The sequence below is a fragment of the Myotis myotis genome, unplaced genomic scaffold (genome assembly GCF_014108235.1).
Source record: "Myotis myotis isolate mMyoMyo1 unplaced genomic scaffold, mMyoMyo1.p scaffold_m19_p_6, whole genome shotgun sequence".
Lineage (NCBI taxonomy): Eukaryota > Metazoa > Chordata > Mammalia > Chiroptera > Vespertilionidae > Myotis > Myotis myotis.
The window spans coordinates 20,473,454-20,489,746 of NW_023416368.1; the positions used below are offsets into that span (position 1 = coordinate 20,473,454).

The 16,293-nt window shown below is 49.5% G+C and overlaps 1 protein-coding gene and 1 long non-coding RNA gene across 19 annotated transcripts in view; one reads left to right on the top strand and one right to left on the bottom strand.

The window, feature by feature from the left end:
- Nucleotides 1-755: 755 nt before the first annotated feature.
- The window catches only part of TNIP1 (TNFAIP3 interacting protein 1), a 51,762-nt gene continuing 36,224 nt past the window's right edge, over nucleotides 756-16,293 (top strand). For 6 of the 18 annotated variants that reach the window (XR_004968278.1, XR_004968279.1, XR_004968280.1 and 3 more), the window contains exon 1: nucleotides 8,803-8,937. The gene's annotated coding sequence lies outside the window, so the exon portion shown is untranslated. Of the gene's footprint in view, nucleotides 897-8,801; nucleotides 8,938-16,293 lie in introns of those variants that run through there. The other 12 variants (XM_036313642.1, XM_036313641.1, XM_036313646.1 and 9 more) reach the window with 6 other exon arrangements.
- LOC118658305 lies at nucleotides 7,357-8,794 on the bottom strand. Its single transcript, XR_004968281.1, has 2 exons — nucleotides 8,286-8,794; nucleotides 7,357-7,901 (listed from the first exon to the last, which is right to left on the bottom strand). It is a non-coding gene; the product is annotated as an uncharacterized LOC118658305 (long non-coding RNA).

Genomic DNA, 16,293 nt, shown 5'->3' on the forward strand with positions numbered 1-16,293 from the left:
GAGAGAGAGAGAGAGAGAGAGAGAGAGAGAGGCCAGCTCATCCACACGGCCCCCTCCCATCCCTTCTCCAGGCGTCAGCAGATAATGAACTGAGAACTTATGTTTGTAAAGCAGTTGATAGTTTACAAAGAATGTCTGCAATCCATTGTTTTACTTTACTTATCATCACAGGAGGCAGCCAAAGCAGGACTCACTGTCCCCATTTTCCAGCAGGGATCACTGAGACACCAGATGGGGAAGCAAGATTCCGGAGCACCCGCGCTGGTTCGTGCAGAGCTGGCTGCTCGGGGTGGTGCGGTCTCTAAGACCCCCCTCGACATCTGAATGAGGTCTGGCACAGAGGGGAGTAAGCTCTTCCTGCCCAGAGGAGAATCCACCAGACTAAGTGGAAACAGATGGGGTAGGACTGGGGGCAGGAGGATGTGGGCTGGACATCTGGTGATTTCCTCAGGGTCCTGAGCACTGGAATCCCCCATGTTAGGCAAAGGAGGAAATAGAGGTCCTTGGGAGAACCCTGGGGCGAGGTGGGGTGAGCAGACCAGGTGGCCCCTGCCTGCCCTGCGCCAGTCCTCAGACCAGCCCCGGAATCCGCAGGCTCCAGCTCTTCCCCTGAGCCGTCTCCTGGAATTCACAGCTAGCGACAGCCAGTCTGGGCAGTGACAGGTGGGGACTGATAGAGAAGGGCCCTGTGCTCTGCCAGGGGTGGGAAGGGGCCTCTGCTGAGCCTTGTGTGGCTGCCTGGCTCCTCCATCTCGGGGAATTCCCCTCCTGCTAAAAGTCAGCCCAGCCCAGCCCAGCCCAGCCCTCCTTCCTGCAGAAGCACAGTGAGTGGAGCAGCCTTCACAGGGCCGGCAGCCCCCGCCACACACACCCTGTCTCCTCCTGCCCTTCTCCAGGTGAGTGACCCAGCCTGGGGGCGGCGAGCCAGGCAGGACAGGGGAAAGGGCTCACTGCACCAGGGTGCTGGGCCCACCAGGCCCTCCCACCTCTGGGCCAAGAGCCACCAGCCTCCCACTTTCCTGCCTGCTGGGGTCGCTGCTCCAGGCCCAGGTTCCTCTTCCCCCACTTAGGGCTTGGGCTCTGGGCCTCTCTATGTCCCTGCCCGCCCGCCCAGCAGGCCCTGCCGTTCTCTTCTTGCTTCTCTCCCTCCTTTTATTTCCTTTTCCTGCCCTCCTCTTCTTGCCCGGCTTCCTCAGCCAGTCTTTTCTCTCTAGTCGCTACTAGTTTTTCCAAAGAGAAGGAAAAGAAAGGTCTATTTTTATCTTATTCTTCCCCCAAGAAAAGGGAGTAGGTTCCCTAGTGTGAACATGGATGTTTGTGTGTGTGTGTGACGACGTGTGTCTTCGTTGGTGAGCATGTGTCCAATCTACTGAGGTGTATATGTGTATGACCCTGTGAGCAAAAGTGTGTTTATACATGTCTGTGTGTGAGGGCAGTGTGTAGCTTTGTGTGAGTGTGTGTGTGTGTGTGTGTTTTGGTATTATGTGAGTGTGTGTGTGTGTGTCTGTGTGTGAGGAGTGTGTAGGGGTGTGTGTTTGGGTATTATGAGTGTGTGTGTGTGTCTGTGTGTGAGGGGTGTGTAGGTATGTGTGTGAGTGGGTGTTATGAGTGTGTGTGAGGGGAGTGTGTAGGGGTGTGTGTGAGTGTTTGGGTATTATGAGTGTGTGTGTGTGTGTCTGTGTCTGTGTGTGAGGGATGTGTAGGTGTGTGAGGGATGTGTAGGTGTGTGTGTGTCTGTGTGAGGGGTGTGTAGGTGTGTGTGTGTGTCTCTGTGTGTGAGGGGTGTGTAGGTGTGTGTGTGTTTGGGTATTATGAGTGTGTGTGTGTGTGTGTGTCTGTGTGTGAGGAGTGTGTAGGGGTGTGTGTTTGGGTATTATGAGTGTGTGTGTGTGTCTGTGTGTGAGGGGTGTGTAGGTATGTGTGTGAGTGGGTGTTATGAGTGTGTGTGAGGGGAGTGTGTAGGGGTGTGTGTGAGTGTTTGGGTATTATGAGTGTGTGTGTGTGTCTGTGTCTGTGTGTGAGGGATGTGTAGGTGTGTGAGGGATGTGTAGGTGTGTGTGTGTCTGTGTGAGGGGTGTGTAGGTGTGTGTGTGTGTCTCTGTGTGTGAGGGGTGTGTAGGTGTGTGTGTGAGTGGGTATTATGAGTGTGTGTGTGTGTGTGTGTGTGTGTGAGGGTGTGTGTGTGTTGGGAACTTTGTGATCTAAAGACTGGAAGGCTGGGACCCTATGGAGCACTCCCCCACCTGCTTCCCTCCCGGGGCGGCTGGGCCTTTCTGGGGTTGAACCTTTAACAGAGCCCAAAGCACCAGGAGGGGGTGAAGGGCTGGCAGCAGCGGCGATGCGGCCTCCTCTTTGATCACAAACAGTCCAGATTTTCCAAAGCTGGTCAGAGGCCCAGCCCAGGGAAGTCCCTGGCGAGAAGTGGCAAGGAGTGGAGGCCAAGTCACTGCAGTGGCTTCTGGCTGGGAGAAGCAGGAGGGGCCAGGCAGAGCGAGCATGAGAGGACAGGGGTGAGGCTGAGGGAGGATTGATTACTCTCAGGGCCCTGTCAGGGCTTCCCAGGATTAGAAATCGCTCTGGTTCCCATGGGTCTGCCTCCCTCGGGGGCTGGGCTGGGCCTGGCCTACCACTTCCCACTTCTGGGAGGATGACAGGGGGCAAGCTTGGATCTAAACCCAAATCCGATCGGAACCCTGACTGGAGACAGGGAGGCCAGAGGGAGAGGAGCTGGAACAGGGGAGGCCTGGCTCTTAGGAACTAGGAGAGGAGACTGATGAGGTCACGAAGGCCAGCATGTCCCTAGTGTCATTTTACCTCTCCTCTCTCTAGTGGTGCCCTAGAAACCCCAGGTCCAGGGACTTAGGGGAAATAGTTGGGGTGGAGAAAGAGGAAAACAGGAGAGCGCTTCCAGGCCTGGCATTTCCGAGAACACACTCTGTGAGGTCTGGGGCAAGTTCCTCCAGGCTCTAGGCCAGCCATGGGCAAACTACGGCCAGCGGGCCAGATCCGGCCCGTTTGAAATGAATAAAACTAAAAAAAAAGACCGTACCCTTTTATGTAATGATGTTTACTTTGAATTTATATTAGTTCACACAAACACTCCATCCATGCTTTTGTTCCGGCCCTCCGGTCCAGTTTAAGAACCCACTGTGGCCCTCGAGTCAAAAAGTTTGCCCACCCCTGCTCTAGGCTGTGGGGACCCTATAGGATTGATTGTAATTATTGTTGCTGCCTTTCACTGATGCCAGACCCTGTGGTATTTCACTTGCTCCACCCTGTGTGTTGGGCACTGTTCTAACCTTCATGCTGTGGATGAGGAAACAGGCAGAGAACAATCACGAGGAGTACTTGCTGACGCAGGGCTGTCCTCTAGGCCCAGGTCTGTCTGACGCCCTAATTCTCTCAGGCTCTGCTTCTTGGAGGAAGGGCAATCGTGGGCACAGCACATGGTTTAATTCACATCAGGGTGCCGAGTGAATGTGCAAAGCGAACGCTGTCTTACTGTCGTTGTGTCTGTGCCCTCATTCAGTTATGGTATTTGGGAGTAGACAGAATTAAAGACTGATTTACTTCTTACCAAGAAACACGATAACCTAGTACAACTTCAGTCAACAGAAACGTGCTTGACACCCATTTCTCATTTAACTATCGCTGACATCTCTCTTGTGTACACACACACCCAATACCAGAAAGCACCTAGAATCCAGAGAGGGTTTTACATCCCGGGGTGGCCTCAGGCTAAGGACACGTGGATCTAAGGAAGGGACCCAGAGCCAGGATTGTTCTTTTCTTTCGTCCGTAGCTGCTGGCCCTGAGTTTCACTGACCCCCCCAGCCAAGGCCCCGGCTCACTAATGCACACAATGGAATGATACACGTGCTTGTTTGAAAGCTCCATTTCCCATCGGTGGAGGGTGTGGATATAACACTGATCTGGAAGCAGGAGATGGGTTCCAGTCCCAAGTTACTAATCACGAACTTGTGAGATCTCCAGCACATCCCTGCTTCTCTGGTCCTCGGTGGCTTCATCCCTACAAGTAAAAGGCTGGGTTTGATCCTTTCTAACAGCTCTTTAAAAGGTCTGGCATTTTGAGTTCTATGTCTTGCTAGCTGGCAAGACTCCATAACACAATGCTTAGGAGTGTTTCGACTTTAAGAGCCTGGATCTTCCTGCTCCAGTTACCTGTTGCTGTATGTGACCTCGTCCAAGTCATTTAACAGCTCCAAGCCCCAGTTTCATCTGAGAAATGGGGATGATAATAGTCCTGACTTCAGAGCGTGGCTGGGAGACACAGTATGTGAAAGTGCAGGCCTAGCACACAGCAAATACTCCACAAATGTTACCTTTTAATGTTTTTAATATGTAGCCTTCACTCTTCTTTAGGCACTTGATTTAGAGTTCAATCAGTTATGGGAGGGTTTGGGAGTATGAACTTTTTGGTTAGAAGTACAAGATTTTTTGAAATTTATTTTTGATTGTTGACAGTATTACAGATGTCCCCCATTACCCCTTCCACTTGAGCCCCATGTATGTTCTTTGGTTAATCTCTTTCTGTCCCCACCACTCCCTCTCCCCTCTGAGATCTGTCAGTCTGCTCCATGTTTCCATGCCTCTGGACCTATTTTGTTCGTCAGTTTATTTTATTCATTAGATTCCACATTTAAATGAGATCATGTGATATTTGTCTTTCTCTGACTGGCTTATTTCACTTAGCATAATAATCTCCAGGTCCATCCATGCTATTGCAAAGGGTAAGAGATCCTTCTTTTTTACAGCTGCATAATATTCCATGATGGAAATGTCCCACTTCTTTATTTATCCACTCATCTACTGATGGACACTTGGGCTGTTTCCAGATCTTAGCCATTGTAAACAATGCTGCTATGAACATAGGAATGCATATAATCTTTCTGGTTGGTGTTTCCGGATTCTTAGGATACATTCCCAGAAGTGGGATTGCTGGGTCAAATGACAGTTCCATTTTCAATTTTTTGAGGCAACTCCATACTGTTTTCCATATTGGCTGCACCACCCTGCATTCCCACCACCAGTGTACTAGGGTTCCCTTTTCTCTACATCCTCACCAGCACTTGTCATTTGTTGATTTGTTGATGGTAGCCATTGTTGAGGTGATTAAAACCTCACTGTAGATTTAATTTGCATCTCTCTGCTGATTAGTGATGTTGAGCATTTTTTTCATATCTGTTGGCCAATCTGTATGTCCTCTCTGGAGAAGTGTCTATTTAAGTCCTTTGCCCACTTTTTAAAGTTGGATTGTTTGTGTTCCTGGTATTAAGTTCTATAAGTTCTTTATGTATTTTGGAAATCAACGCCTTATCAGATGTATCATTGGCAAATATGTTCTCCCACACATGGGTTATTTTCATTTTGATGAGGGTTTCTTGTGCTGTGCAGCTTTTTAGTTTGATGTAGTCCCATTTAATTATTTTTTCCTTTGTTTCTCTTGCCATAGATGTATCAGTGAAAATACTGCTATGTGAGATGTCTGAGATTTTACTGCCTATGTTTTCTTTAGAATTTTTATGGTTTGCAACTTACATTTGTCTTTAATCCATTTTGAATTTATTCTCGTGTGTGGTGTAAGTTGGTGGTCCAGTTCCTTTTTTTTTTTTTTTTTTTCATGTACCCATCCAATTTCCCAACACCATTTATTTTATTTTTTAAAAATGTTTTAATATTTCATTATTGAAATTTTCAAACATGGATAAATATAGAGAGAATAGTATAAAGCAGAGCTATTCTAAGTGCTGTTTATTTATTTCTTAAAATATATTTTTATTGATTTCAGAGAGGAAGGGAGGGGGAGAGAGAGAAACATCAATGATGAGAGAAAATCATTGATTGGCTGCCTCCTGTACGCCCCACAATGGGGATTGAGCCTGCAACCTGGGCATGTGCCCTGACCAGGAATCAAACCGTGACCTCCTGGTTCATAGGTCAGTGTTCAACCACTGAGCCACACCAGCTGGGCCCAACACCATTTATTGAAGAGACTGTCTCTACCCCATTGTATGCTCTTGCCTCCTTTGTCAAATATTAATTGACCGTAATGGCGTGGGTTGATTTTTGGGGTCTCCGTTCTGTTCCATTGATGTATATGACTGTTCTTATGCCAGTACCAGGCTGTTTTGATTACAATGGCTTTGTAGTATAGTTTAATATACAGTATTGTGACCCTCCAACTTTTTTCTTCTTTGGGGTCTGTTTTTTATTTTCCTCAAATGTGGATTTAGGTCTGACTTTGGAACAGCTTTGGTGGAGGAGGGGAGGGAGTGGCAGAAAGGAGATTAGGAATCTGTGTGCTTTAAAGCAAAGCAAAACAAAACACAGGCCTTTTGATTGTCCTCCCAGGTGGGGCTTTGCACAGGTGCTTGTTGTCACTCTGGAAGAGCAAGAGGTTCCCAGCTGCCTGGGTCGCTTAGCTTCCAGTGTGAGGTCAAGCTTCCTGGCTTGGAAATCTTCCAGATCTGGGGGGAGCAGAAGTGACAGGCTAGGGGACCTGTTTCCCGCCCTGCCAGGCCCCCGGTCTAGGGCCCTATCGTGGATGTGGATGGTGGCTGGCAACTGGGGAGACTATATTCCTGGGTTTAACTGTGACGGTCTACCCAATGCATGTAACCCATGTCTACATGCATTATCATTTCTCAAATGCCTTCTTTGTGCCAAGTTTTGGGCTTTACTCGCATTATCTCATTTATCCTCAGGATCATCTGAGGGGTAGGTTCAATGATCATCTCTACATTCAGAGAGAAACAGGCTTAGAGAGGCCACCCAGGTAGCAAGTGGTTGAGTAGGGATTAGAACCCCATTAGTTAAATTCATAGCCTATGTTCATAATGAGTGCTGAGTTCCTGTAAGACAGTACGAAAAATCATGACACTGTAAAGGCAACATGGTGCAGTGGAAAGTGTACATGTGCTGGGCAGCCCAAGTCCTGAGTTCCAACACTGGTTGCATCACTCGACACATGTGGCCTTTAACAAGTCCTTTACTACATTGAAGCCTCTGCTTTCCTACCCGTCAAGTAAGAGATTGTGATCAGTGGTCCCCATGGCCTCTAACATGGAGGGATGTTCTGAAGTCCAACAAAGACTTAAAAAAGGATGGAAGGGGTGGGTGCGGTCATGACTTTGAAGAGATGAGTTTTCTCACACGTTGTAATTGTTAAGAAAAATTATCCCAAAGTAGGAATACAGGCAACAAGATGACTATGTAACCTTTTTATGTCATACTAGAGCATTGTCCAAAAAAACCCACCTAGGAGTCGTCTGGTATTTTAGGGAATGGAATTATTTTCCTAACTCTCTAAGTTCAGTTGGACTTTTTATAAAAACAGCTGAAATAGTTTGGAAACAAAATTCAAATAGTTGAAGATCCTTCTCTCTCTCTCTCTTTAAAGTAAATGTCAATGTTCATGAGAAGAGAGGTTGGGCTTAGGAAGAGAGCATTCTAAGAAGAGGCAATTTGGGGTGTACAGATGAAGAACAGGAAGGAGGCTGGTGTGGGGACCCAATGGGTAGAGGTGATGCCTGAGGGCTGCCTTATAGATTCTAATCTCCCTGTAACCTCCCTCTTGGTGACACTCAATGGCGCTTTGGTGTTTGCATTCCTTGGCTCCCTCCCTTCAAAATCTGGGTATATGTGTATTTATTTTCATAATTAAAATGAACTAGAATTATTATTTTTTAAATCCTCACCTGAGGATATTCTTTCTTTTTTTTTTTTTTTTTAAAGAGAATGGAAGGGAGGGAGGCAGAGAGAAAAACATCAATGTATCATTGGTGCCTCTGGCACGCACCCTGAACCAACCAGCCAGGGCTGTTTTGAGAATTTGATAACACCTTTGAAGTAATTGAAGGCATCCCAGGTTGTCACCGAGCCTGAAAGGAGAATGCTTGGATTAGGCATATGCTTGTGTGTGTGTTTGCACAGAATCAGTTGATTGACAGATCCCTCAATTTGTAAAATGAGGGCCTGTGTGAAACAGCTCCTCAAATCCCTTCTGAAATTAAACTTACCCTCTGTAGAATAAAATTATGACCTTAAAAAGACCAGTGTTCCCAACCTTAAGCCAAACTACTGCTCCTTATGCATCTGGGAAATCCCTGGTCCACCTACCGTAAGATATACTCTGTGTTTCATATATTTATGGTAAAAATAAAATAAAATAAAATAAAATAAATAAAATAAAATAAATAAGGTGTACAAAACCCATCTCATTAGGGTGGCCGAGTAAATTGAAGTAGTGCGTGCAAAGTGCTTACAGTGTCTGGAGCAGTGCATGTTAGCAGCAACAGTGAGAGTCCTGCAGGGTCCCTCCAGCTCGGAATTTCTATGAGCTCTGCTCACAAGTCCGGGAGCGCCCAGCCCCGATCGCCGGGGCCCTGAGCAGCCGCTCCGGCTGAGCTCCAAACGCTATGTGCCTTTTGGCAAGTTCCTTCCTCGCTCTGGCCCGGTGCCCCTCGGCCCCAGGAAGTTGTGGGGTGGTCTCTGCGGCTCGTCTCCGCTCGGTAGTTTGGGCTTTCAAGTGGCCGCAGCCTCATTCCGGAGCCCGGGGCTTCCGGCGCCGGGAATGCCGTCTGGAGCTGCCCAGACCCAGGGCGTCCCCGGCCCGAGGGACGGACACCCGTGGCCGCTCGGCAGCTGCTCCGGCTGTTTACCTCGCCCGGCCCCACCCCAGCAGCCGCGGGCCCGCCCGTAGAGCACGGCGCGATTGGACGACAGGACTGTCAATCTCCGGGGACTTTCCCAGGGGTGGGGCCGCCCGGGCCCGGGCACTTCCTCGTCCCAGCCCCTTCCCAGGAGCCGGAGGTGTGCCGCCCGGGCCGCTACCCCGCCACCCCATCCCTGGAGCGTCCCCGGAGCCCGTGCTGGGCGCGGAGAGAGGGCGCTGTCCCTCAAGGCCCTCACCCTCAGGTAAGCCTGCCGGGCCGGAGCGGGGATGGAGGGGGAGGAAGGGAGTCTGAGACCGGCCGTCAGCCCTCGGCAGCGGCCTGGCATGGAGTGGGAGGTCAGGCCCCGCCAGGTGGCCTGGGATTCTCGGCTCCGGGGCAATGGCGCTTGAGGCCCCGGGTCGCGGGGCGCATCCTGGGGGTCCGGCTCTGTGGGGAATCGCTGCTCTCGCGGAGGGTGGTGGGTGCGCGTGCGCACTGCGTAGGCGCGCGTGTCTAGAAACGGGGTGCAGGCCAGTGCCGGGCTTGCAGGCGGTGTGCGCCAGCCGGTGGAGAGAGCGCGTGAGCTTGAGTCTGTTTACACTCACGCAGTGGTTCTCAACCTTCCTGATGCCGCGACCCTTTCAATACAGTTCCTCATGTTGTGTTGACCCCCAACCATACAATTATTTTCGTTGCTACTTCATTACTGTAATTTTGCCAGTGTTTTGAATCGTAATGTAAATACCTGATATGCAGGATGTATTTAGGCGACCCCTGTGAAAGGGCCGTTCGACCCCCAAAGGGATCGCGACCCACAGGTTGAGAACCGCTGGGGGAGGCCAGTTTTGGAAGCAGTGTGCATGGGTAATGAAGAGGAAAATAACATTCCTCTTCAAAATGAGTATTAGTATTATTGTTCCCATTTTGCTCCCAACCGAGGCACTTGGAGACTGGGGTCACACAGCTAGGGGGGTTGCAGGATTTGAAAGCTGGCATTTGTCTCCGAGTCCCCCGCTCTGCTGTTGACCATATTTGCACAGTGTTGGAGACTCCATCGGTGTGCATGTGCGGGGTATCTGTAAGTGAATTTCTGGGAATGATTTTGCGTGTGGAGTTTCTCCGTATGGGTGACTTTTCCACTGTCGGACATTGTGTGCATACATTGATGCGTATGGAAGCGATGGCATTATACATTCGTTAATCGTGTGTATGGACGTGTTTATGTGACTGGGCAACAGATTGTGTTTGGGTTGGGAGGGCGGGACTTTTGTGGACGATGCGGAAGAATCTGCAACATCCTTCCCCACCCCCTTGCAGAATGACAGCGCAGGGGAAGCTGTGGATTCCAAATGCATCATTTTTATTTCACAGTATAGTCAAAATGGAATTTAAGCAGCACTTACTCACTTTCCAAATAGTGAGGTATGGTAGAGGGGAATTCGGCATCTGATGAGAGGTCAGGAAAGGGGACTCTCAGCATTTTTTTTTTTAAAAATTCCCGACAATGGATATTGCATTAGGAAGCTGGAATATTTATTAGTACAGACTTATAGCAATCCTATGATGTTGTATCAATATCCCTATTTTACAGCAGAGGGAACTGAGGCAGTGAACAACCACTACTAGTAATAATAACAGCTTACATTTATGAACACTTACCATGTGCCAGGCCTGGTGCTTTACATTCAGTATCTCATTTAATATTTCAGCCATCCTACAAGATCATGACTGTTAGTAGCCTCAGTTTTCAGGTGAGGAAACTGAGGCCCAAAAGGTTAAGACTTGCCCCAAACTAGGAAGCTTTGAACCCTGGATCTTGTTCCTTTTCCACTGACCAAGGCTCTTGTCCTTGCTGTGTCCTGGGAAAATAATGTGAGCGGGGACTGGCGCTTCATGGAAGCACTTGATCATGTCCCTCTGAAAGCGGCAGCCGTGAGAGTCCTGTGTTCTACATACTTACGTGACCCTGTTTCCCCCCACCCGTGGGTGTCCCGTGGGTATGGCATGGCACTCATGCTGAGGGTTGGTGCCTGCCCCTATGCCCACACCAGTCCTTTGGGGCCCCAGGAAGCCGTGGGGTCTGACTCATACCCTTACCCCCAGTGCTGCTTGTGACTTGGGCCCGGATGTCCTGGGTTGTGTCGGGCCGACCTGATTTGCGCACCTTAGACTTGTAAGAGGTTGTTTGCCTCCCTCTCTGAGTCCCCTGGGTACTACCTTACTTCTGCTCTCACTGCGGTGTAGCCATGGCCCCTGCTTTTCTTCCCTGCCAGGCTTGGCCTTTCCTTGAGGCCTTTGTATATGCTGTTCCTTCTGCTTGGAACTCCTTTCTCTGGCTCTTTCTATGGCTGGTTCTTCCTTATTTGTCAAGTCTCAGCTCAAATGTCACCTCCTCAGAGGGGCCTTCCCTGACCTTTCTATGCAAAGTAGCCCCTTTTTTCACTTTCTGTAATAAAACTGTTGTATTTTTTTTTAATGCAGTTGTCATCCTCTGAAATAATCTTATTTTTTTGTGAATGAGAAAGTCTATGTATAGAACTCAGTGTCTGGCATATAGTAATTTCAGTTTGTCGTCTTTCTCTTTTTCCTAGAAGAGAAGAGTGAGAGCAGGGGCCTCTTTGGTTTCATGTGTGCATCCCTGATAATAGATAAGAGGGTCTAGGGTAAGGCTCTGTTGGCTTTGTTCAATGGGGGAGTAGAATAGAAGAAACTAGGATAATGGTGCATTTCCCAGGTGGGAAACTGAGGCCTAGAGATGGGCAGGCACTTGCCCCAGAGGGGTAGTGGCAGAGTTGGAATGAGAACCAGAACTTTCTTCCTGAGGCTTTTTTTTTTTTTTCATTTTTAAAGAATTTAATCTTTCCCATCACCCTTTATCCCTCTCTACAGTCAGCAGACATTTCCTGATGGCCCTCGTGCCTGGTGCTGTGAATATGGCCCGATGCTCAGGTGCATAGGAACTGGCCCTGCCCTTGAGGAGCTTGTAGTAAATGGGGAGGAAGGTGCCCAGAGTGCTGTCTGGAAGCCCTTGTGTGCCAGCAAGTGCCCGGCAGTAAGTCTCTGACTGTCATCCGGAGCAGTTTGCAGGTGCCAGGTGGGCTGGGGGCTTCTGGAGAGAGGTGACTCCAAGGCCAGGCCTGATGATGAGGTGCAGAGGGGGGCCTGAGCCCCTTCTGGAACTTGGTGGGCTGAGCAGCAGATGTGGGGTAAGGTTCTGCTGGGTTGGGGAAGCTGACCAGCTGGGCTAGGAAAAACCCTAAGGTCTTGACTACCAGGTAGAGACGTGTTGGTTTTTCCCTGTGGGCAGCATTGGGAAGTGATTAGACCATTTGGTTGGCAAACTTAAGCAGGCTTCAGCACCACCTGGGTGTCTTGTTAGATCGCTGGGCTGTGGCCCCTGGTGTCTGATCCAGTAAGTGTTGGAGATGCTGCTGCTGGTCCGGGCGGCTCTTTGAGAACCCCTGGTGTGGAGCCCCTCCTTTCGAGTTGGGCACTCCTGGGTGGGTGCTGCCTCTGCTTCCTCACCTGTAAGGTTCTGTGCCCCCCGTGCTACCTTCTAGAGTGGGGCGAATGAATGAGACAGTGCATGCAAGCACTCAGTGCAGGGCTGGTGCAGGGTAAGCCATCAGTAAATGCCACTGCTGACCTTGTGAATGGTGATGATCACAAGGACATTGAAGGGATTTTAATAGGAGAAGATGAGGATGGTCTGTGTTTCTGTGCTTCAGGAAAACTTGCCATCGACCCTCTGCCACCTATGGGCCATGCCGTGTCCTCTCGGACGGGGTCATCCTTTGCTGTCTCAGACCTCTTTCCATCCCTGATTAGAATAGTGGAAGCTTACCTGTGTGAGGGGCACACAGGACATCTGGCCCAAGTTCCCTCAACAGCACCCAGCACCCCAGCAGGTGATCATCCAGCCTCCACTTGATCCCCACCCTCAGGGTCAGGGAGCACGCTGCCTCCCGGTGTTGTTACAGATGGCTTGCTTTCACAGCAGTGCGGGGGAGGCTTGATGCAGGTCCTTCCTTTCTTACCTCCTCTTTGCTCCCTCCTCGCTTACCTGACCACTTTGGGGGAGAGAGGGAAGGAAAGAGACAGGGTCGTAGGGTGGTGAGGCAGAGAAGGCACAGCTGGCCACCGGGCCCCTCCCCTCTGCCTCACTGCCATCCCGTGCCACCTTGGGCAGGCCTCTTCGCTTTGCTGACTTTGGCATCCCAGCTGCAACATGAAGGGATTGCACTGGCTGCTGCCTCAGGGTGTCCTCTTCCAGCTCTGAAAGTTCTGTAGCCCAGCGATTGGGCGTCCAGCAGTTTCTGAGCTTTTCCTGGTGGGCCATGTCTTCCTGTGCCCACCCTCCCTGCTCCTAGAGCTGTGCCACTGCCCTCCTTTCCCGTCCTTCTCTGAAGGGAGGGTGTCTGGAGTCTTCTGGAGGGTTGCGCCAAAGAAGGCACAGGGAAGCAGGGAGAAGCTCCCCAACCCTAGAGACAGATCTTGGCAGCCTCCACAGCCAGTTGCAGGAAGTTCTCCATGTTTTTCCCCATGACCGGCCCAGGACAGTCACTCTTCCTAGAGGAATGGATGACTGGCCTGGGGAACTGCTGGCTCTTTGTCTGGGGCTGCCTTCCTGTGGAGCTCTTCTCTTCCCAAGGACCTTGCCCCGAGGCTGGTCTCTGTGTCCTTGAGCACCTATGGGTGGACTAACTGGTGGTCCAGGCAGATGGGTGTGTGTGGGGGGAGGACAAGGGGAAGGGTGCTGTGGGAGTCTTGTCACCGAGGAGTCATACTCAGAGGCCAGAGCTGGTATTTTTAGGGCGGGCGTGGGGGGTGACCCATGAGTCAGGGGGCCTTTGGTTTGGTCTCCACCCACACTGGAGAGTGCAGGCAGTGCTGGTCATTGCCCTCTGCCTTTGTCATGGCCAGCTTTGTCAGAGACCTCAGGAACCCTGGTCCCTCCGTACCCCACTTCTGCCTCTGCAAGTGCGACCCCCTCCCATTCTGGAGGCTGGAGATCGAAGTGCCTTACAAGTTTGTCACCTGGGAAGAGGTTCTGAGGACAGCAACATGGACTTTTAGAAAATACAAAGGAATCTTTCAGGTATAGAGGGTAAGAGGCAGATACCTGGGCACCCACGAGGACACATTTCTGTGCACCTGAAATTTCTCCCTGATCATCCCCTTTCTTTCCCCTGAATTTAGAGTTTATCCTCTTGCATTTCTCCATAGTTTTATTATAAATGTATGCCTCCCTAAGCAATATGTAGTATTGTTTTGTATGTTTTAAAATGTTACTTAAATGCTATCATACTGTCTGTATTATTCTGAAACTTGCTTGTTTTGCTTAATATATTTGTGAGATTCATCCATGTTGATATCTCTAGGTCTGGGTCACTAAAAGTTCATTCATTTTTTATGGCTTTGTAGTATTTCCTAATATGAGATTGCCCCATTGTATTTACTCATTTTCTTTTTCATTAGGTAGTTCCCAGCTTTTGCTGTTAAAACAAGACCTATTTGGCTTTTATCTGAGTGTCCTTACCCCGTCCAGCTGTCTCTTTCCTAGCCATTATGGCTTCTGTTGGCCAGCACTTTAAAATCTACAGGGAGCTGGCGCCCTCTTAGCGCAGCAGGCAGCGCGTCAGTCTCATAAAATCTACAGGGAGCTATATGGTTTCTAGTTGGTCCTCTCAGCATTTCCAGAGGGAGAAACAAGGAAAGTGAGGTCACTCATTGTCACCTGGAAAGGGAGCAGAACCAGGATTTGAACCCATTCAACCTTCTTCCATCATATTTGTTATAAAGGAATTCTCACAAGTTGTCATCTTTCCTCTTAGAAAGGGTAATTACAGAGTTGGAGAAACCACCTCTGGGTATATTGGGGACTAGGAGACAGGAGGACAGTTGAGTTCCCCATCCCTTTTATCCCACAGTTGGGCCTAGTGCCCTTTGGCCCTGTAGCTGATAGTTGAGGTCCTTCTGGGTTGGGTGAGTTCCCAGCTGCTGGGAGGGAAGTGGGCTTCTAGTCATGGAATGTGCACACTGTGGACCCCAGAATCTGAGAGGAGGTGTGCATGGGGGAGAAGGAAAGTGAGCTGGGGTTGCTTGTGCTGCCTTCTTAGCCCTCCTTAGGGGCTGTTGGCCATGGGGAGCACAGGTGATGGTTCCGTTTTGTCCCTTGGGAACTGTGTGGCCTTGAGCCAAGTTCTGCACCTGTCTCAACCCAGCTTCCTCTCCAGCAAAGCAGGTGTCAAGCCCGGTGTGAGGACCCACAGGCAGTGGGCAGGGAGCTTGGCACCTGTACCCAGCTGAGGATGGTATTCAAAGCCCGGAGTTTCTCTTCCCACCGTTGCCACCTCAAGGCCAGCCCTGACCTTCCTGAAGCCAGATCCTTTCTGGCAGGTTCCAGGCTGAAACTCTCCTCTGTAGTTGCCAACTCTCCATCTACTGAATTCCTTGACTAGAAACCTTGCTCCTGGACTTAACCTCCTGATTTATGATCACATCCCTATAGCCTTGTCTGTCTGCATGAAGCAAATGCATGGCCAGGAGGCTCTCAACCCTCCCATAGCCCTCCAGCCTTCTTTGGTGCCGGAACAATAGGCTTTCCCTATTGTCCCAATCTTGTCAAGATACTTAAATTTAAAAAAAAAAAAATTATTTAAAAATCTCTCTTTAGCCCTCGCTGGTGTTGCTCAATGCTTAGAGCGTCGGCCTACGCCCCTAAGGGTATTGGTTCGATTCCCTGGCAGGGGCACATACCTGGGTTGCAGGTTCCATCCCCGGTGCTGGTTGGGGTGCATGCAGGAGGCAACCAATCGATGTGTTCTCTCATATCAATGGTTCTCTCTCTCTCTTACTCTCTTCCTTCCTTCCTTTCCCCTCCCTCCTTCACTCCCTCCCCTCCACTCTCTCTATAAAGTCAATGGGGAAAAAGTTACAGAATAGCATGTGCTCATTGGAGAAAAAAATACCTCCCTTCAGACTCAACCAATACGAAGGTATAAAGTAAAAACTGAAGTTGTCTTCTCTCTTCTTCCTCTCCCCTGCTCCGTCCCCGTTGTATTTTAAAATGAATTTAAAAAAATAGAACAGAACTAGATTTCCCTTTAAAAGAGCTAAAATAACTGTAGGTAACAATAAGAGCTTCTTTTGATTCTAGTCTTGTATCTCAATTTCTCCTCTAGAGCTGTCTACTAGTAGCAGTTTGGTATATATCTTTCAAGAGCTTTTCCTATACACATTTGGGATTTCATACACACACATACACACATAGTTATGTGTGTGTTTGTTTTTTAAACCCTGTTTACATATAAATCTGTACTTTGCTTTTTTCCTTAACAGTATCTTACAGGCACCTTTCTTGTCGTTGCAAAGCAGTCTGCCCCCTTCTTTTCTATGGCTGTCTAGCATTCCATTGAGTAAGTTCACTGTAGTTAATTAATCCGATCCCCTCTTGATGGGCATTCAGGACAGTTTTGCTATTACAAAGCATACGACAGTACACATCTCTGTCCAGCGCCCTGTGTACAGTGATGCAAAGATTTCTAGATTCTTAGATAGGGGATTACTCAGTCAGTTACCTGTGGGCCTTTAGATAATTGAAACCTCCTCAAGCGTA